The sequence below is a fragment of the Mauremys mutica genome, chromosome 3 (assembly GCF_020497125.1).
Source record: "Mauremys mutica isolate MM-2020 ecotype Southern chromosome 3, ASM2049712v1, whole genome shotgun sequence".
Taxonomy (NCBI): domain Eukaryota; kingdom Metazoa; phylum Chordata; order Testudines; family Geoemydidae; genus Mauremys; species Mauremys mutica.
In genome coordinates, this window is record NC_059074.1 from 12,354,362 (window position 1) to 12,376,365 (window position 22,004).

Genomic DNA, 22,004 nt, shown 5'->3' on the forward strand with positions numbered 1-22,004 from the left:
CACCTCTCTTTTTTTTTGGCTTTTACAAGTTTGCACTTTGCAATGTTTTTGTTTTGTTTTTGTTTTTTGACTGTTTAAAATTTAAAGAAATGAAAACAGACAATTTGTAGTTAATAAAAATAACAATTTCCTACTCGTGCACTCATTTAACTTTAAGCATTGAGAAATGTTTGAGAAATTCTTGTCTTGGTCTAATCAACTGTGAATAATTAACATTCTGAGTCCAACTTTTCAGTATAAGTGAATCTGACTTTTCTCAAAGCTGTATGTGTGTTTGAAAGAACAATTTTTCCCATTTTCTAAATATATTCTCCTATTCAGCCCTTTTTTTTTACCAAATATCAGAGGGGTAGCTGTGTTAGTCTGGATCTGTAAAAGCAGCAAAGAATCCTGTGACACCTTATAGACTAACAGATGTTTTGCAGAAACTCATGCAAAACTCATGCAAAAGCTCATGCTGCAAAACGTCTGTTAGTCTATAAGGTGACACAGGATTCTTTGTTCCTTTTTTACCAAAGTGACAGAATCTGCCAACCCTTTTGCTGTTCCAGTGCCACATTTCCATGCTATGCTAAGCCAGTCCTTCGGCAGGGAGTATTTCTTGTTAGAATGGCACAGGAAAAAAGGTAAAGCACGCACAAAATCTGCGGAGGTTCCTTTGCTCTGGCAGGAGAGGGAAAAAATAACTGTCAAATCTGGTTCTCAACTGAGATCAGACTGATTGATTGTAGTAACAAAGCCAAGTAAAGTTTAAAATGAATTTAAGGTTAACAGTGTGGCCTTGTAAAAGACCATTTGAGCTTTTTGACGATAGTCTCTGGCTTTTGTTATTTTGGGGCACAACCTGAAAGTTACTTGTTATCTGTATTTATTTTTTGGAGCTCTGATCTCAGAGCATAACTTTTTGAAGAATATATTGGTACATCTGTAAAAGAATTTACCGTTTTTTGTTTAATCTTTAAAACGTTTGCATTTTTAAATAAGACTCCTTTTTCCATTTATATATAAGTGTGATTTCCCCAAAGGATGGAGTATTTATTTGTTTTATTAGACCAAAGTTAAATATATATTGTCCTCTTTCAGCTAAGATCCTATTCATGTGCTGGAGCAGCTTATATGAAGGAAATATACATATAAAGCATTTAAAGAACACAGTAAAAGCATTTAACCATTGTACTTCTGTTGTAGTACTTGCTATAGTACTGTTGAGAAATATATTGTGGTTTCTGAGCCTTTATTAGATATTTAAACATTCTTAATGGTCATCTCATTAAATATTTGTCCTGGGAATGTTGTTGTTTTCACATAAGAAGCAGAGCATAGAAAGTGTGTGCTTAGGGTCTGATCAGATGTTCACTAAAGACAATGGAAAGAGGGAGCCTCCCCGCTCCAGCGGCCAGGGGCTGCTCCAGGGAGGGGACCTGCCTCCCCCTGCATGTGCCTGGATGGAGCTGGCGCTGCTGCCTGGGTCTAGCCGCTGCCTGCTCCCCCAGTGCACAAGCCTGGGCCTGGGCGCAGCCGCCCGACAGGAGCCGCCCATGGACATGGGCTTGTGCCAGGGCCGTGCTCGTGCAGCTGCCCGGCGTTAGCCCATGAGCCGAGCCGCTGCCCGGAACTCGCCAGCCTCCTGCGCTTCCCATGTGCTCCAGCCTGCACCGGGCGCCACCGCTGGCTGGGACTAGCTGCCTCCTCCCCCGGCGGATGCTGCCAGGGAGCGGGCGGAGCGCGCAGATGGGGAGGGGGCTGCCACCAGAGCCAGAGTGCCTGTGCCCTCCGCGCTCACCTGCTTTACTTTCAGATGGTGATCATGGCAGGGACCGTGATGCTGGCTTATTACTTCGAGTTCAGGGACATCTTCACGGTTAACATGAAGGGCTTCTTCTGCCGCAGGGCTCCTACCCAGGGCCGGCTCTAGGTTGCCGCTCCTGGAAATGTGCCGCCCCAAGAGTGTGCTTGTCTTGCTGGTGCCTAGAGCCGGTCCTGGTTATTTGTCTCATACGGACACTGCCCGAACAGCATGTTCTCTCCTAGAAGCAGCGTGACATTTTTAAAATAAAGATGCTGCTGACATTATGTTCCGTGCTTGAGAATTACAAACCCCCATATTCTTACCTGTAGCTATCACTGTGTGTTTTCCTTCCATCATCGTAACAATCGTTTACCTTTTGACCAGTTTTTCAAACTGTATTCTAATGACTTAGGGCAGTGTTTCCCAAACTTGGGATGCTGCTTGTGTAGGGAAAGCCCCAGGTGGGCCGGGTCGGTTTGTTTACCTGCCGCGTATGCCGGTTCAGCAGATCGTAACTCCCACTAGCTGCGGTTTGCTGCTTCAGGCCAATGGGAGCTGATGGAAGCGGCGTGGGCCGAGGGACGTATTCCTCTAGGAATTTCCAAGATATTACCAGGGTGCTTATCTCTGATATACAGAGCAAGTTAGCCTTGCTGGTCCTTGAAAGGACACGGATCCAGCCCTCTGATCAATGATAGGCCCACAAGCAGTAATTCTTCAAAAACAGAAATAATATTAATTTAGAAATGAGTGGGAGGATCTTTTAGCGGGGGGGTCACATGCCACCTCTTGCTTCAGGTTACATGTCAATATCTGCCCTGGAATTTGCCCTAATTGCTCAAACTCTTCTTGGGGCAGGGCTATGGGTCACCCAACAGGCTAGAAATAGGCACAGAATCCAGGTTTCCTGTATGCTAGTCCTGTGCTCTAGCCACTAGACTGCACAGTCTCCCTTGTTCATACATTAACCCGTTTCCTCACACAATGCCTTTCCCAGTAAAGACAAGTCCCGCTAGGTCTGGTCCCTGAAACGTTCATCATAAGGGCTGTGAGGAAGACGTGGGTTCAGGGCAGGGGGAAGGGCACTGAGAGAAGGAGCTGGTTTGTGGAGAAAAGCTTGAGGTAACTTCAGAGACACCGTTTCAGGTTTTGGTGTGCGGAACATTAATCGTGTTTCCTGGGGCAACTTAGGCACCTGAAAACTCTAGATTTTCTATATAAAAGGTGGTGGGCCCACAACCAAAAAATATAGGGGCTGGAGGAGGTCAGCTCAATAAGTTTGCAAACCGCTGAGGATGCAGGCAGGGGGTAACTAGCGGCTGTATGCAGCCATGGAGGTAGCTCAGGTTCCAGGTGGGGATGCACTTCAGGGGCCAGGCAGGAGGTTGCTAGGGGCTATGTTCCTGTGGGGGTGTAGCTCAGGGTGTAGCTCAGGGTGCACGTAGGGGCAGAGGGGGGTGTAGCTCAGGAAGCAGGAGGTATGCAGGGGCTGACAGGGATGTAGTTCAGAATGCAGGGAGGGGCTCAGTCCAAGAAGGTTCTGATACTGCGGGCCAAGCCATATACTCAGTCCCTAGTTGGCACAAGGGGGCCCCTCTGCAGATCAGTGGCTGGGGTGAGGTGCGTGCGCTGCCCACCCACTTCCGCAATGGGCAGGCAGAAGGGACCACCCCAGCATCAGCTCCCATCCTGTTCTATGCAGCATATCTGCAGGCGAGGAGCGATGCCAGGGGTGATCCCATAGTGGGGGGTGGGGCAGCATGGCTGCAAACAACAGCCGAGCGGGGCAGAGAGGGTGGGGAGAGGAAGGGCAGCACCTTCCCTTCTGCTGCACACAAATCTGGTACAAATCTAGCTGGGGCTGGGGGAGGCCTTTCCTAAATGGTGGCCCCGGGGTAACAATATTTTCCTGCCACAAAGACATGCAAAGCAGCTGTGAGCTCCATTGTTTCTCCCTCTCCATGGCAGGACCCCATGTGGCTGCCTCAGTTACACCCTCACTGAGGGCTGGGAGGTGAGGGGAGCAGAGGGAGGGTGGACATGCCATGGAGCACTGATGTGGGCATTACACACCATGCAGCTGAGTTGGGACTGAACCGATCTCCTCTGACAACAACACAAACAAAACGGCTTTGTCAAAGGACCAAGGGAAAGGACACGATTTATCAACGTGAGCTCCCTGAAACATATAAATATGAATGTCCCCTGCTCTAGGAACACCCCTAGGTGGATTTTACATATGTCAGTGACCATTTATTTTATTTATATGTAGTTAAAATAACAGAAGGAAAGGATTTTTATGGAAAAGAAATAGCAAAACAGCCCCTGTGTGCAATCAAAACACTCAAGGCACGTTTCCAATACACCACAACCAGCAGCTACTTTTATTAAAAAGAGAAGAACAAGCTATTAGGGGTGACACAAGGGCTCCCTTGTGGATATTTTCCAGCTTGCGAGATTCTTTGCAGCCCGGATGAAAAGCGTCCAAGGATTTTAGAAGCAAGGCGTCCGCTGCCAGATTCCCAGAGATCCTGCATTGACCATCTCTGCTGCCATCACTCACCCTCCCTACAGCAAAAAGGGAAGAAACTTTCACATTCTATGTTTATAGCCATTAAAACAAGGACAATATAACGTTACATTTCAAATTCAAGATAGAGCAGGAATTTCCCCATCATTTAATAGTGTGTTCAGATGTAACTCCAACAGACCTTGCCCGACATCGGTCAGGATTGAATCTAAAGCTTCTGGAGTTTAATGCATGAGCCTCTACCATAGGAGCTAAACGCCAACTTCCTCTTATCTAAGGTTATACAACAGATTCAGTCTATCTATTATATTTAAACGTGTACTGGCTGGCTTCTGAAGTAAAAATGCTGGACTTCTGAACATGGATCTCCCCTCCCTTTGCCCCTAACTCACCAGTAAAGGAGTCACATTCTCATTTCCTTACAAAAGTCCTTCCTAATATCATTCTACACAGTTAAAGTCACAACAACAACAACAACAACAACAAAAGTCCCTGGGTGATTAAAAAAAGAACCCTGGCAAATTACCGGTAAGTATAAAAACGTCTAGAAATATGATGTACGATATCATAGAAATGTTCATCAAACTTTCCATTGAGGGAATTAATCAAAATTGTGAATTTTAAAAATATTTACTATCTCTATGATATATATAAAAATAAAAACAAAAATATGTAAGATGTAGAACAATGTGACTCGGGTCTGTGTTTAGTTTTCCTTTCAAACACATTATTGTACACAGCTAAAACTAAAACAATAAATAGTTAATTAGAGGATAAATATGTTATTCTTAAAGAATGCCTGGACTATTCTGTCTTACAGCTCACGTAAGCCTAAAGCCTGACCTTATTCAGATGGTACTTATCTATCTGATGATAATCTCTGTACATATTCAGCGAAGCAGCCAGGTGTGTAGCAGTGCAGTTGCTACCACGGAGCTCCTCTCTTCACCTCTGCTACCTCAAAACTGCCTCTATGGTAATTTAGGCTTGGTCTACAGTAGGAAATTTGGTTGGCATAACTATGTAGCTCAGGAGTATGAAAAATACACACCACTGAGTGACACAATGAAACCGACCTAACCCCTGGTGAAGACAGCGCTCGGTTGATGGGTGCATTCTCCAATTGACGCACATACCAACTGCCGGGCAGCTGCATTGCCTACACTGATGAGAGAACCCCTCTCGTTAGTGCAGGTAATGTCTTCGCTCAAACGCTTTGGCTCAGCTGCAGGGGTGTTGCTGTGCCACTGTAGCAGTTTGGGTGTAGAGAAGAAGCCCAAACTGTCTGGGGAAGCCTCTCACCCCTCCCAACTTTCTCTGTGCATCCTGTCCCTGCTGTGACATTAATTTGAGCACGCTGGGCACCTTGTACAAGGCTAACAGGAAAGTTAAGAAGAAGAGCACAAATAGAATTGGCTACAGATAAGCAATGAGACCAAGTTAACTTATCTGTAGGAAACGTCATGTTTAAACCAGTAAAAAGAAATTCTGAGCAATGCTAGCACTGAAGTTACCCAGGTTTGTAACTGCTCTAGAATTCTAAAAGGAGAAATGCAAAGGCACCGAGTATGTACTGAGTTACCTTAAGGACTGAAAGTAGCATCAATCCTTTAAGGCACTAGTGCTTATTGAATTGTATTGCAGAGTGAGCATATCTGATAATATACGTGTCTGACGCACTGGTCAGTGTGTGTTATGAATTCCCCTCGATGGAGGCTGTGAGTCGGTTACAGGCTCCATCTAGAGACTGGCTCTTTTGTTCAATCTGAAGACACTTGAGCATTTAGCTCTGGAGGGCTCTGGGTCAAACCACAGAGTCCTGGTCCCAGGAAGCAAGGCAGCCTTCACACGTGTGCTCAGAAGTGTCTTTTTCCCACAAAAACACACAGGAGCAATTTTATCCTCAACACAGCTCCCCATGTTTGCAGCTTATGCCTCAGGTAGTTATTGAAAATAGGATCCTTCTGTCAGTCACTGGAAAAGCGATATAACATTTCTAAAAGGCTTAAAAGTATAAGCATCAATCACAAGCCATATTGCTGGTTATTCTAATTTTTCTGTGACAGATGTGATCATTTTATACTGGGATACGACACACACCCCCTTAAACATAGCTCCATACTTGTACATGTTTCTTTTGTTAAATTAAGCATTAATGTTGTAAAGAGCAGCCATTTTGATCTCTTCGGTGCTGCACAATGATACAAAGGAGACACATCCCCCATACTCTCTCCTGGGAAATATACTTTACTCCTTCCCATTGTTTTCCATATTCTTAAATGAAACAACAATGGGACGTACCCCACAGACTGGCCACAGACACTGTCTGTATGACGCCATGTTGACAAGCTAGAGGGGCTTCAAAATGGGTGGGGAAGAGTAACTGCAATACATGAGCAATACATGGTTCACATGTAGCACTGAGCACTATGGAGACTCTGGGCTGCTCTGGGTTGTGGAGAGACCTTAGGCAGCCTGAGTAAAGCAGCTGTAAGGTTACTCTAACTCTAACATGTAAACCCCAGATAGTCCAGAATCAGGGCAGCACAGAATTTTCCTTTGTCCCATGTCAGGTTAGTGCCGTGTGCTCTGATCCAGCAAGGTCATGAAACAGCAGCTATAGAAAGGAGAGACACAAATATTCTGTTTACACAGTGATGTCTCCTTTGTGGCATCCTGAACTTACCCAGTGACTTCTACAGCAACTCTGCGTAAAACCACACCTTCCAATTCGTGTCAAATTGGGGAAACATGAACGGCGGCAGATTCCCCTAGCACGTCTACAAGCAAAGGGGTCATTGATGAACTGGGTGAATCCTGCACAAAGAAAAAGAGTCTTGATATTCATTCACACATAAGTGTAAACAAGGACTGTAATTGCAGCATGACGGGCATTTCCCATTAGCTGAATTTCCAATTCACTGAGACAAGACCACGTCAACTCAGTTATCTTCCTGTGCCCCCTTTCACTAGATCTTTGATAATATATAAATGTCTGAAGTTCTGTGCCCATTCAACGGCTGCTCCTAAGAATTGAGCAAAGTGATTTAATTCAGGAGATCTGCTGGTTTCCTAGTTGCACGCTTCAGAACTGTAGCACTGAGCATGGGAGTCCTTCACAGCCCCATACCTGTAGAGGTTAGAAAGCAGGCAGCTACCTTCATCACCAACTTCAAAGAGTGGAGCAGTGGTTTTGCTGCCATGGTTTTGACTAGGTCTGATTCCAAACACTGATGTACAAGGCAGTATCATCAATGGTGATTGGCTGAGCAGGGCTAAACCAGCTCAGCACAGGGTTGGCTGACTGGAACTTTCAGAATGAGAAGGGTTTAAACAAGTCCCTCTAGTCAGAACGTCTGATTTTCAGTGAGACTCGTCACAGACATTCTCGTGAAGATTCAGCACTTGGGAATACTATCTCAATGACCAATTGCCAATCTTAGACATTTCAGACAGCCTGGTCCTTAGGAGAATGTGGCCCAAATGTCCTTTAGCATATTAATATTAGACTATTTGAAACTAGATTTTAGCTGTGCTTTCCTTAAAGTATCCACTGTGACATTCCCCAGGGTAGAATCTGGACCACTGAACAGCCATATTCCCTCAGTCCAACCTGTGACACTTCCTACACTGCTCCACTGTGAAAGCAACCACTTCTGGTCCAGCTCATGCACACACCCTAGCATGGGAAGTCACTCCCAGCTGAATTATATGAAAAATTCCAGCAAGAGACTCCTGAATTATCCTGCAGAGTGTAACCAGCCAATTCCGAGGTGAAAAATAAAGTCACGGCTTTTTTCAGAGTCACGGCTTCCCAGGATGGAGTCCCTCATCCTATAACTGTGGCCAACCTTCTTTGTTCCTAGATCCATGCATTTAGATTGTTAACTTGTACCCAGTTTACCAAGTGATCCAAATCCCTCTCTATGAGTGCCTTGTCCCTTAATTTGTGTCACCTGCTAACTTTATAGGTGATGATTGTATGATTTTTTTTTGTTCATGTCCTTTATAAAAAGTTTAACTAGTATGATGGCAAGAACCAATCCCTGTAGGACTCCATTAGGTAGAACCTTGGTGATAGTATTACAGGTCATAGTTCAGCCAAATCTGACTGGATCTTAATAGGCACATTAAAGGCACCTTTCTCACCCCAGGACTATTCTCCAGTTAAATGTGAAGTATCTGCTGAAAACTATACAATTCTTTTGAAAAAAAAAAGTTGAAAAAATTATGATACAGAATTTTTAGAAATCTTAATACAGACTCACAATTGTCCTTCTATATTCTCCCTTCATTTCATTAAAATCTTACCTGGAGAGCTTTGGAGTACCAGGAAAAAGAGAGCAAAGAGCAGGTAGAGAATCTTCATGGCTGAAGTTTGGCTGGGAGCTCAGTGTTGCTGGAGAGAAGACACTGCGAGATAGAGAGGAGATGGAGAGTCTCTATTTATGGGCTACAGGGGATTGTGAAATGCTGATCTGTTGAAATCTTTTTTGAAGCATGTAACATTTACTAAATTTGTGCTTCAACCTCTTTATAGTTATCATCCTAATTATAATTTATACAGCGTCATAAATATTCCTGGAGAAATTCAGGGAAACACAGTAGTCAAGTTCCTGCCTTGTGGAAGTTACAATATGGGAATTTACAACTAGCAAACATCTACTGCCTGATCGAAAGCTCTCTGAAAAAAGGAAAAGCCTCCCATTATATTGAAATGAGAATCCTTTTGCAGAGAAGAATTTCTGAACACAGCTATACCTTGGAAACAGTTATAGTAGTGCATGTGCATGTGTGTATTTGTTTTGTACAATATTTAATCAATATTTTACTTGTATTTAACGAAATTTACTAATTTCATATTTCACCCATTCCAAATAATTTAAAAATCCTTTTTAAGAGAGATTTGTGCCAGGAATCCATGGATTTTTTGCTGTATATCTAAATTGAGGAATTTTACACCTAGCGATGGTGGAAAACCAAGTGGTTTCCCTTTCTTTTTTCCCTCATAACAATCATCAGCCTTAACGAGAACTATCTAAAGTAGAGACTAAAAATGTTGATGCATCAAACATGGGGAAGCCAGTGGCATTTAAAGGTACCAAGCACCACTCAGGATTTGTCTCATTCTTTCAGGACAGAGAGAACAAGATGTGATTGGGCTTCAACTGCAGGCAGGGGAATGTAAGAACAGTTCTAAGGGTTCTGTAGAGCTGTATGACACCTCCAAGTTCCCTGGGGGATTCATTCTAACCAGGGTTCAGAGCCTACAAAATACAACCCCCCGAAAAGCTTCACAGACCCTTTCACAGACCAACTGCCATTCACTTTCTTCCTCTTTCCCCCCATTTCCTCCCATTTGGAAGCACCAAATAGAAAAGTGGAGTGGAGTGAATGAAGAATGAGAATCCATGGGGAGGAGGACATCCACAGGGCAATAGGGAGCTGTGACAGGGCAGTGAGCTGTCCCTCTCTTCTCCCAGTCAGTGTCCTCTATTTCAACTGTCTCTCAGTTGTTGGAATGTACTAGTCTTCTCACCTGCTACCTTCTCCACAGAGAAAGGTCAAGGGGCACTGGATGTTTCTCTGCTGAGGGGGGACACAAGGAACAGGCATGTCACCCTGACTGCCACCTCACGCCTGTTATTTCCCTGCTATGTTCTTGCCATACACAGAGAAACTAGATAAAAACAGGTTGAACCACAATTGAGAATTGCTTTATTTTTTCTTCTATGATTTATAAATATACTGCGGTTAAGGGTACAAACTGTGTGCTACTCTGAGAGTTTTAATTATTTGATTCTATTGAACTAGACAATCTTTGGGCAAAATTGAGAATTATGAGTATTGATCTAAGACTTCTGAACATTTGGAGGCTCTTCACCAGGGTGATGTGGGTCGGGTAAAGCCAGGGTTGGGAGAATACCAGGGATGCCTTCTAGCACCTCTTGTTATTAATTTATATATTAATGATGCGGTGGATGGTTAAAGGAAAATTAATTTTCTCCTCCACACATTAAAGGTAGACTTCTCTCAGTGTTTCTATATGCTGATGACATGGTTGTATTATCACATACTCCATGAGGCATTTTATGGCTGTTATCTCAATCGTCCTCTTATTTAACTTCCAAGACCTGGTTCTCATTTATAATGAGACCAAGTGACGATTTCTGGGAAGACGCCTCCGTGAATTGAGCGGAATATAGGAGGCCACCCTGTAGAACAATCTCTGCTTTGACTTATTGAGGGATGAAGTTTCATGATTCAGGCAGCTGGTCCTCTTTTCATAAAGACTTAAAACAAAAGGCCCTTAGCTCTGCTCAAGGGGTGCTGTGTTTTACCTGCTCATATGGTGGGAGCAGAGTTGCCTCTGTGCTAAGAAATGTTAATGATAAAATAATATTGCAGATGCTCTAAGAGCATGTCTACATCATAAAAGAGGAAAAACTGGGACTGGCCCATGGCAGCTGAGTCAGGTTCATTGAGCTGTGGTGGTTTCATTGCTCTGTAGACTTCTGGGTCCGGCTGCAGCCCAAGCTTTGGGACCGTTCCACCACACAGAATCCTAGAGCCCAGGCTGTAGCCCCAGTCCAGACATCTACGCAGCAGTGAAACAGCCCCACAGCCTGACGCCAGCCAGAGGTGTCATGTCGCTGTGCAGACATTCCCTCTGAGGTCAAATTTGCATTAGGGGGTCAAATTTCAGCCTTAGAGATCAGCTATGCTGCTGTAGCTCTTGTAGTGTAGACATACCCTAAGTATGGCAGCGTCTAGCCCTTAATACTCACAGCTCTGTTTCCTGGGTGAAAAACTGTTATCAGGGGTACAGTTGTTCTACCTCATTGATCCTACTTGGGCTCCCAGTGAGCACTGACTCCATTACAGAAACCTTGGAAATTTCATTCCGTTTCCCTGGCTGCAGCTGAGGCCCAGTCACTTCTCATTCTCTTTATCAGTGATCACTGATATACTGTACCAAGTTATTTGTTTGTAATAAGGAAGCTGATATGCTCTGTTGATATATTGTGAAACCAATGAACAGTGAAAACCTGTAAAGTGAAGCCCACTGAAAGCTTGTAAGTGCTATTGGCTATTTCGCCTGATGATCCATTCGACTGGCATTTCTGAAGAGATCTCATAACACAGGCAGCCATCCTTCTAAGAAGCAGATGAAGTGTAGAGAATATCCAGGAAAGGGTACAGAGAGGAGAGTTGTTTTCTTTTACTGTGCCATTTATGTTATCAGTATTATTAGTGAGTGAAATGACTTTATGTTGCAGTATGATGAACTATTATCTATATTAAATCTCTCTCTCTCTATATATATATATACATAAATATTGATATGTATATAGATATATTTCTCTTTAAAATTCAACAATCCCTACCAGACCCCACGAGACATATACCTCATCAATATAGAGAATAACCAGAAAAGGGTACAAAGAGGAGAGGTGTTTTCTTTTACTGTGCCATTTATGTTACCAGTATTATTAGTGAGTGAGATGACTTTATGTTTCAGTATGATGAGCCATTATCTATATCTAAATCTATATCTGTATCTCTCTCTCTCTATATAAATATCGATATGTATATAGATATATTTCTCTTTAAAATTCACCAGTCCCTACCAGACCCCACAAGACATATACCTGATCAATGATGATGCCTTGTTTACAATTACACTTTGAGGCCTATCAGTTAGCCACCAGTTAATCCGCTAGCAACTGTTGCTGTTATTCAATCTAACTCCTCTGTGAGCCACAGATGCAGCATCTGCTATTAGACATCGTTTAAGGGCTTAGCCCTAAGTTCTGCAAACGGTTCTTGCTCATCCCTGGACATATATGACACTATTAAAATACTAATAATTTGGGACCAAAGCCTATGTGTGTGTTTGTGTATGTATGTGTGTGTGTCTGTGTGTATTACATATGCACCTTTTTCATACAGTTTCATTAATATTCTTAATGTCTGTTTTTTTATTTTTCCTATTTTTATGCATCCATCCCATTACAGAGATGTTTCAAATCCTTGAAAAATGACCAAATAACCTTCATAATATTGAAGATACCATGAGTCATGAATGTATGTATGTGGGTGGGGGCATCATGTGATGTATAAGAATTGAATATTATCCTTTTAAACTGTTGGGATCCTTCTAATTGGCTTCCGAGTTTCCCACTCCTGTAGCCATCAAAATTGTGTGAGCAGAAGTCTCTATGGGAAGCCAGGCATAGTATTTTTGTACCCATTAATAAACACAGTTCTGTGGAATGCAGCGGGGTGTGCATGGTTTTCCTGTAGCCTTTTTGTGTCATAGAAAGCAAGGGCACAAGAGGTCCATTTAAAATGACTTTGACAGTCTTTGCCATGACAAAGACGGGATCTGAACATGACCATAGTTGATGGAGATCCCAGCTGATCAGCAGAGCTGACTCCAGCAGAGCTCAGTCTTCATGTAGGCTCCTGACCCTCCCCCTGAAGATCCATCAGTCTCTCTGTGGATTGGGATGGCAGCGCCCCCCCCCTTGTGAGCCTGCTGAAGAGAGGAGATGGAGGCAGCAAAGCAGCCTGCAGAAAGAAGGGAGGGAGGGGCCATTGGTGCCCCTCTGAAAACACCCTTGAGGTGTGAGGCAGAGGAGATTTGGGGTTTGGGGATTGGGAGTTAAAGGAGCATGAGGTGAGTTGAAGGAGAAGAAGGAGGGGGTGTGATGAAGAGGAAAGGGACATGCGGTGGGAACAGGGGAATCAGAGTCACATAGTGTGAAAATTAGATGGGATAGAGTTACATGGGGGGATCTGGGTAACTGGGAAATGTGGGGTGGGACTGGGGGACTCAGAGGCACACAGAAGGGATTTGGGGGGCACCAAACTGACCTGAGCCCTTGCTTGGGGTATATACTGGAAAGCCAGGACTTGGAAGTGTGTGTGTGGGGGGGAGGGGATATGAGCCAGGCATTAGAATTGGGAGACCAGATACTGATGGGAGCTGTTTGCATAAGGACTAGGTCTGTGCCATTTCCTGAGTAGGCAGAGAAGAGAGATGGGAGATAAGAGGTGGTGAAGGGGATGGGCCTGTTGGGCTTACTGGGAGGGAGCGGACGTCCTCTGAAAATATGGAAACCCCATATTTCCTCTGGGCTTGGCAGTAGGAGAACCTGTTGCAGAGTGTCTGGCATTGGAAAGGAGATCTGGGTGCTGTTGGGTTCCCAGGTGGTGTTACAAAAGGCTTTTTGTGGAAGGAATAAGTCCCAGGTGTTGAGGCGGTGGAAAAGGACAGAGCTAGGATGTAGCCACTATAGGGAGAGTGGTGCCCTCAGAGCTGTCTGGATACCAGTGTGGAAGAGAAGGGAGAGGACTGTGTAGTGGAGGTGCTGACAGTGAAGCAATGAACATTACAGAGGGAGTGCAGAGGGCCCAGTGCAGACACCCCTTAGTGTTTTCCTTTAGTTCTTCATTATAATAATAAGACTGAAAATCTGGCTGTCATGTGGTACATGGAAAACCGTGTTAAAATACAAACTAACACTTCACGTCTGGAAGGGGTATCCTGATCCCTCTTGCAGGCTATGAGGCTCGGAGGGAGTTGTGGAAGCCGTGTTGTTGGCAGTCAGTCTTCATAGAAAAAAGCCTAAAGTAAGGTGGAGTGACTTGAGCCTCTTTGTTTTAGGGAGCAGCCTGCTTTGTCTCTATCTGCTTTGGAGTTCTTTTGTCGTATTATTCTGAATTCTAAGAAGTAGCGTTACATTGCAATCGTCCAGCAAGATAATTTTTTTTTATTTTTTTTTTCATTTTTATGCCATGAACATAGTACCACGGAGCAATGAGATGGGGTTATACATCAAGCTGTGAGAGAACCCGCTTCTCTAAAAAACAACACATGAAATGAATTAGTAACAGTGGTAGAAAATAAATACTGATTTGTCCATATGGGCGTTCAGAAATACTGACAGTTACATTGACCACGGTGGCCCAATCACTCATGTGTGGATTTAACATTCAAGAGGGATTCATGTTTTTATTTTTTAATCTCCTTTCATTTAAAAATATGGATTTCCAATCAGAAGGACAATAGCAGGTCCCTACCCCTTCCACCATGACAAATGTGCACTTGTTAGTTTTGTGTTTTCACAACAACTAGGTTTTATTATAAGTGGGGGAATCAATCTGTTTCTGGGTGAATAAAGTCTCCTGTTTGGATTTCCCCAGATCAGAAGGTACTTTCCATCCCCAGTAATGGTGTTTCCAATCAAGTTTCATCAGAAATGTTCTGACCATCTCTAATAAGCACCTTTTCCCCAGTAGAGCTCTAGCCCCACTATAGAGCTACACTGCTGTACTTTATGGTAATTAGAGCAACTTAATTCTAGCAGTAAAATGTCTCTGTGCTTAAATAATTTGCACATGAGCTGAGAGGGGTTGCAAGCACTTTGGAGCATGGGATTAGAATATAAAAGGACCTTGCTAAAGTGAAGAATTGCTCTTAATAAAATGTAATGGAATTCAATGAAGCACTTCTCTTAGGAAGGCAAAATTAAATGCAGAACTGTAAAATGAGGCTAGGTGGTTGAACTGCTGAAAAGGATCTAGGGGGTATAAGGGATTACAGATTAAATATGAGTCAAAATGTGATGCAGTTGTAAAAAGGGTTAATATAAATCACAGCCTCCAAATATGTAAAGGGCTGTTATAAAGAGGATGGTGATCAACTGTTTTCTAGCTCCACTGAAGGTAGAGCAAGAAGTAATGGGCTTAATTTTCAGTAATGGGGGTTTATGGGAGATATTCGGAAAACTCTCTAACTAAATTAAACTCCAGAATAGGCTTCCAAGGGTTGCTGTGGAATCCCCATCATTAGAGATTTTTAAGAACAGGTGGGGTGAACACAGAGGCATATTGTTTGATCAAACAACACAAGACGGGTATGTGAACAAGAAGTGGCCTGCAGAAGTAAGTTGCTGACTGGAGCTAAACCAATAAATGTTCGTTATATGTCCCAAGATGTTTTGCACAAACCACTGTGTCCTAACGTGTCCTATGCAAACTGGGATGGCTCAAGATGTTTTGCACAAAGATGATGGAATTTCCCAGAGACAAAGTTGCAACAATTCCAACGTTCAAATTGAGGTTGGACATTTCAAATCTTCACTAGAACCATGGTTAATTTTCTGATGGAGGTCCCCTTCAGCCCTACATTTCCATGTTTCTAAAAGACTTTAAATAAAGAATCTCTCCTGACTTCAAAATTGACCTCTCTGCGGCAGAAACTGCCACATGCAGAAGGACACAGAGTCATATCAAGTTGGCCAAGGAACACAACACAGAGAGGGCAATGGGATATGGCCTGCAGAAGTAAGTTGCTGATCAGAGCTAAACCAAGAAATGACTTTTATATGTCCCAAGACATTTTGCACAAACCACTGTGGCCTAACATGTGCTATGGAAACTGGGATGGCACAAGATATTTTGTATAAAGATGATGGAATATTCCAGAGACAAAGTAGCAACAATTCCAACATTCAAATTGAGGTTGGACATTTCAAATCTTCACTAGAACCATGGTTCACTTTTTGATGAGTACCCCTGCAGTTTTACCAAGTAGAAACCAAGCCTTCAGAGTCTGTATGAACCAGGCTATTGTGGTCAAAGTGTCAGTCACTGAAGCAAAAATATCTGGCTGAGAGAGACAGCAAGTTGGGCTCTTATCATCTGGCCACTGAGAGCCCCCCTCCAAGTCTGGCAACTGCTAAAGTCACATCATGAAGTCAGATAATCCCCCTAATAACTCTTCCTTTAAAGTACAATTAGACAGATGCCTCTGAGATCCAGAAAGAGAAGAATGCAGCTGTCATAACCCCTGGAGGCAATGAACTACCTGAATGGTCTTTCTAACTATCTTCAGAAACCACTCAGGGCTCCAGGGAAGCTATACTGAAGAACACTCTGTCCTGCAATTTTAATGGAGAAGTAGCACTAATTCATGTGATTTAAAATATCGGAGTTAAAATCAATTGACAGGATAATTCCAGTTATCCAAATTCCCTTTATCCAGACATACTAGTTATCCAAATGAACAGTGCGCCCCCACTGTAGGGCTCAGTTATTTAATCACCTGCTCACTAACTAACATTATGGCTGTGAGAACTTTGATTTGGGAGGATTTCTGGAATTAGGGATGCGGACAGCAAGAAAAGGGGTCGGAAATGAGGGAGAAGGTAGGGGAGGAGAGAAAAGATGGGATAAGGAAGAGAGTGAATAGGTGAGGCGGGAAAAGGTGTTAAGATGAAGACTGAAAAGAGAAGTGTTCAGGGAGAGAAAGGAAAAGAGGTGCTGGAGGGGGAGGGATAGCTCAGTGATTTGAGCATTCATTTGCTAAAGCCAGGCTTGTGAGTTTGATCCTTTATGGGGCCGCTTAGAGGTCTGGGGCAAAAATTGGTCCTGCTAGCAAAGGCAGGGGGCTAGACTTCATGACCTTTCAAGGTTCCTTCCAGTTCTAGGACATTGGTATGTCTCCAATTATTATTATTTTAGGAGAGCAGGACAGGGAGTTGAGGAAGGAAGGGAGGCAGAGAGGAGGGTAACAGCTGCTGTCACACCTGTTCTCTGGTTCTTCAGTCTGGGACACTCTTACAGGTGATATGTGTACAACATCGTGCTTCTTTCCAGATACAGAGCAGCAATATTAATTGAACATTTCTGTCCTTTCTGTATCATTATTATGATTTTACCATCTCCATGGAGTAATGGGCCTTTACCAGAGTTAGAATCTCTTTTGTTCCTGAAATACTTAAATAAAACTCCTTGTTCTCCTTGGCCCTACCACCATGGAGTCTTCCCGGATCTCTTGAGCTTCACTTTTATTTCTGCAGTTAATTACTTCTAATTTCTATGCATTGCTATCTAATTCTGCTCTTCCCCAATTTTTTTTCCTAATTTTTGCCGTTACTTTCTTTGCAGACTGATACCGGGGAGACAAACACACTGCACTCTCTTCTGGGGAATCTGCTCCATCAGAAGCACAGCCTGCTGCACTTTAGTGGCCCTGGGTAAGGCTTTTGGTAGATCACTTAGGGTTTCGTCTTCATCATAGTTCTTAAGATCATCACATGCCTCCTGCCTTTCCCTGCTCTCCTTTCCAGAGAGATTCTCAGCAGGTCTTACCAACTCTACTGGGACTGAGAAGAGCTGCCTTTCATACCCAGCAGGCTTTCTTAGCAGCCTAGACTTCCCATGATTGCTGGACTACAAGTCCCAGAATTCAAGGAATTCCCCTGGGTTCACCCTAAAGGAGGGTTATGTCATGTCTTTGTTGCTGCCTGCTGTCTCTGCCAGGGCCGGCTCTAAGTTTTTTACCGCCCTAAGCAAAAAAAAATTTGGCTGCCCCTTCCCCTTTTTTTGGCCTTTATACATGTTTGCACTTTGCAATGTTTTTGTTTTGTTTTTGTTTTTTGTCTGCTTAAAATTAAAAAAAATAAAAGCAGACAATTTGTAGTTAATGAAAAAAACAATTTCCTACTATTGTACTCATTTATTTTCAGTATAAGTGAATCTGACTGTTCTCAAAGCTGTATGTGTGTTTGAAAGAATAATTTTCCCCATTTTCTAAATATAGTCTCCTATTCAGGCCTGATTTTACCAAAGTGACAGAATCTGCCAACCCTATTTGCTGTTCCAGTGCCACATTACCATGCTATGCTAAGCCAGTCCTTCTGCAGGGAGTCAAGTATCAGAGGGGTAGCCGTGTTAGTCTGGTTCTGTAGAAGCAGCAAAGAATCCTGTGGCACCTTATAGACTAACAGACGTTTTGCAGCATGAGCTTTAGTGGGTGAATACCCACTTCTTCGGATGTTAGTCTATAAGGTGCCACAGGATTCTTTGCTGCTTCTTCTGCAGGGAGTATTTCTTGTTAGTATGGCACAGGAAAAAAGGTAAAGCACACACAAAGTCTGTGGTGGTTCCTTTGCTCTGTCAGGAGAGGGAAAAAATAACTGTCAAAATTGGTTCTCAACTGAGATCAGACTGATTGATTGTAGTAACAAAGCCAAGTAAAGTTTTAAATGGATTTAAGGTTAACAGTGTGGCCTTGTAAAAGACCCTTTTAGCTTTTTGACTATAGTCTCTGGTTTTTGTCCTTTTGGGGCACAACCTGAAAGTTATGTGTTATCTGTATTTATTTTTTGGAGCTCTGATCTCAGAGCATAACTTTTTGAAGAATATATTGGTACATCTGTAAAGGAATTTACCATTTTTTGTTCAATCTTTAAAATGCTTGCATTTTTAAATAAGAGTCCTTTTTCCTTTTATATGTAAGTGTGATTTCCCCAAAGGATGGAGTATTTATTTGTTTTATTTGACCAAAGTTAAATATATATTGTCCTCTTTCAGGTAAGATCCTATTCATGTGCGGGAGCAGCTTATATGAAGGAAATATACATATAAAGCATTTAAAGAACACAGTAAATGCATTTAACCATGGTTCTGCTGTTATACTACTTGCTATAGTACTATTGAGAAATATATTGTGGTTACTGAGCCTTTATTAGAAATTTAAACATTCTTAATGGTCATCTCATTAAATATTTGTCCTGGGAATGTTGTTGTTTTCACCTAAGAAGCAGAGCATAGAAAGTGTGTGCTTAGGGCCTGATCAGAGGCTCTCTAAAGACAATGGAAAGAGAGCGCCTCCCCGCTCCAGCGGCCAGGGGCTGCTCTGGGGAGGGGATCTGCCTCCCCCTGCATGTGCCCAGATGGAGCTAGTGCTGCTGCCTGGGTCTAGCCGCTGCCTGCTCCCCCAGTGCACAAGCCAGTGTCTGGGCGCAGCCGCCCGACAGGAGCTGCTCATGGACATGGGCTTGTGCCAGGGCCGTGCTCGTGCAGCTGCCCGGCATTAGCCCATGAGCCGAGCCGCTGCCCGGAACTAGCCAGCCTCCTGCGCTTCCCATGTGCTCCAGCCTGCACCGGGCGCCACCGCTGGCTGGGACTAGCTGCCTCCTCCCCCGGTGGATGCTGCCAGGGAGAGGGCAGAGCGTGCAGATGGGGAGGGGGCTGCCGCCGAAGCCAGAGTGCCTGTGCCCTCTGCGCTCACCAGCTTTACTTTCAGATGCTGATCATGGCAGGGACCGTGATGCTGGTTATTACTTCGAGTTCAGGGACACCTTCACGGTTAACATGAAGGGCTTCTTCTGCCGCAGGGCTCCTACCCAGGGCTGGCTCTAGGTTGCCGCCCCTGGAAATGTGCCGCCGCAAGCGTGTGCTTGTCTTGCTGGTGCCTAGAGCCGGTCCTGGTTATTTGTCTCATACGGACACTGCCCGAACAGCATGTTCTTTCCTAGAAGCACCATGGCATTTTTAAAATAAAGATGCTGCTGACTTTATGTTCCATGCTTGAGAATTACAAACCCCCATATTCTTACCTGTAGCTATCACTGCGTGTTTTCCTTCCATCTTCGTAACAATTGTTTACCTTTTGACCAGTTTTTCAAACTGTATTCTAATGACTTAGGGCAGTGTTTCCCAAACTTGGGATGCTGCTTGTTTAGGGAAAGCCCCAGGTGGGGCGGGTCGGTTTTTCTTACCTGCTACATATGCAGGTTCAGCCGATGGTGGCTCTCACTGACTGCGGTTCGCTGCTCCAGGCCAACGTGAGCTGCTGGAAGCGGCGTGGGCCGAGGGACTTATTCCTCTAGGAATTTCCAAGATATTACCAGGGTGCTTATCTCTGATATACAGGGCAAGCTAGTCTTGCTGGTCCTTGAAAGTACCCAGATACAGCCCTCTGATCAATGATAAGCCCACAAGCAGTAATTCTTGAAAACCCAGAAATAATATGTATTTAGAAATGACTGGGAGGAGCTTTTAGAGGGGGGGTCACATGCCACCTTTTGCTTCAGGTTACATGTCAATCTCTGCACAGGGTAGGGTCTGGACACTCAGAAACAAGAGAAGGGAACTTCATGATGGGGAGTGTTGGGAGGCGAGGAGAGCAGAGGGAGGGCGGGCATGCCATGGAGCACTGATGTGGGCAATACACACCATGCAGCCGAGCTGGGACTGAAACGATCTCCTCTGACAACAACACAAACAAAACGGCTTTGTAAAAGGACCAAGGGAAAGATCACAATTTATCCACGTGAGCTCCCTGAAACATATAAATATGTATGTCCCCTGGTCTAGGAACACCCCTGGGTGGATTTCACATACAGCAGTGACCATTTATTTTATTTATATGTAATTAAAATAAAAGAAGGAAGGGATTTTTATGAAAAAGAAACAGCAAAACAGCCCCCGTGTGCAATCAAAACACTCACAGGCACGTTTCCAATACACCACAACCAGCAGCTACTTTTATTAAAAAGAGAAGAACAAGCTATTAGGGGTGACACAAGGGCTCCCTTGTGGATTTTTTCCAGCTTGCGAGATTCTTTGCAGCCCAGATGAAAAGCGTCCAGGGATTTTAGAAGCAAGGCGTCGGCTCCCAGATTCCCAGAGATCCTGCATTGACCATCTCTGCTGCCATCACTCACCCTCCCTACAGCAAAAAGGGAAGAAACTTTCACTTTCTATGTTTATAGCCATTAAAACAAGGACAATATAACGTTACATTTCAAATTCAAGATAGAGCAGAAATTTCCCCATCATTTAATAGTGTGTTCAGATGTAACTCCAACAGACCGTGCCTGACATCGCTTGGGACTGAACGTGGAGCCTCTGGAGTTTAATGCATGAACCTCTACCATATGAGCTAAAAGCCAGCTTCCTCTTAGCTAAGGTTATAGAAAAGATACAGTATATCTCATATATTTAAACGTGTACTGGCTGGCTTCTGAAGTAAAAATGCTGGACTTCTAAACATGGATCACCCCTCCCTTTGCCCCTAACTCTCCAGTAAAGGACTCACATTCTCATTTCCTTACAAAAGTCCTTCCTAATAACATTCTACACAGTTAAAGTGACAACAACAACAACAAAAGTCCCTGTGTGATTAAAAAAAGAACCCCGGCAAATTACCGGTAAGTACAAAAGCGGCTAGAAATATGATGTACAATATCATAGAAATGTTCATCAAACTTTCCATTGAGGGAATTAATCAAAATTGTGAATTTTAAAAATATTGACTATGATAGATAGAAAAATAAAACCAAAAATATGTAAGATGTAGAACAATGTGACTCAGGTCTGTGTTTAGTTTTCCTTTCAAACACATTTTGGTCCATAGCTAAACCTAAAACATTAAATATTTAATTAGAGGAGGAATATGTTATTCTTAAAGAATGCCTGGACTATTCTGTCTGCTAGCTCACGTAACCCTAAAGCCTGACCCTATTCAGATGGTACTTCCCTATCTGATGATAATCTCTGTACATATTCAGTGAAGCAGCCAGGTGTGTAGCAGTGCAGTTGCTACCATGGAGCTCCTCTCTTCACCTCTGCTACCTCAAAACTGTCTCTATGGTAATTTAGGCTTGGTCTACACTAGGAAATTTGGTTGGTGTCACTATTTAGCTCAGAAGTATGAAAAATGCACACTACTGACCCCTGGTTAAGACAGCGTTAGGTTGATGGGTGCATTCTCGCATTGATGCACATACCAACTGTCGGGGAGCTGCATTGCCTACACTGATGGGAGAACCCATCCCGTTAGTGCAGGTAATGTCTTCGCTCAAGCGTTTTGGCTCAGCTGCA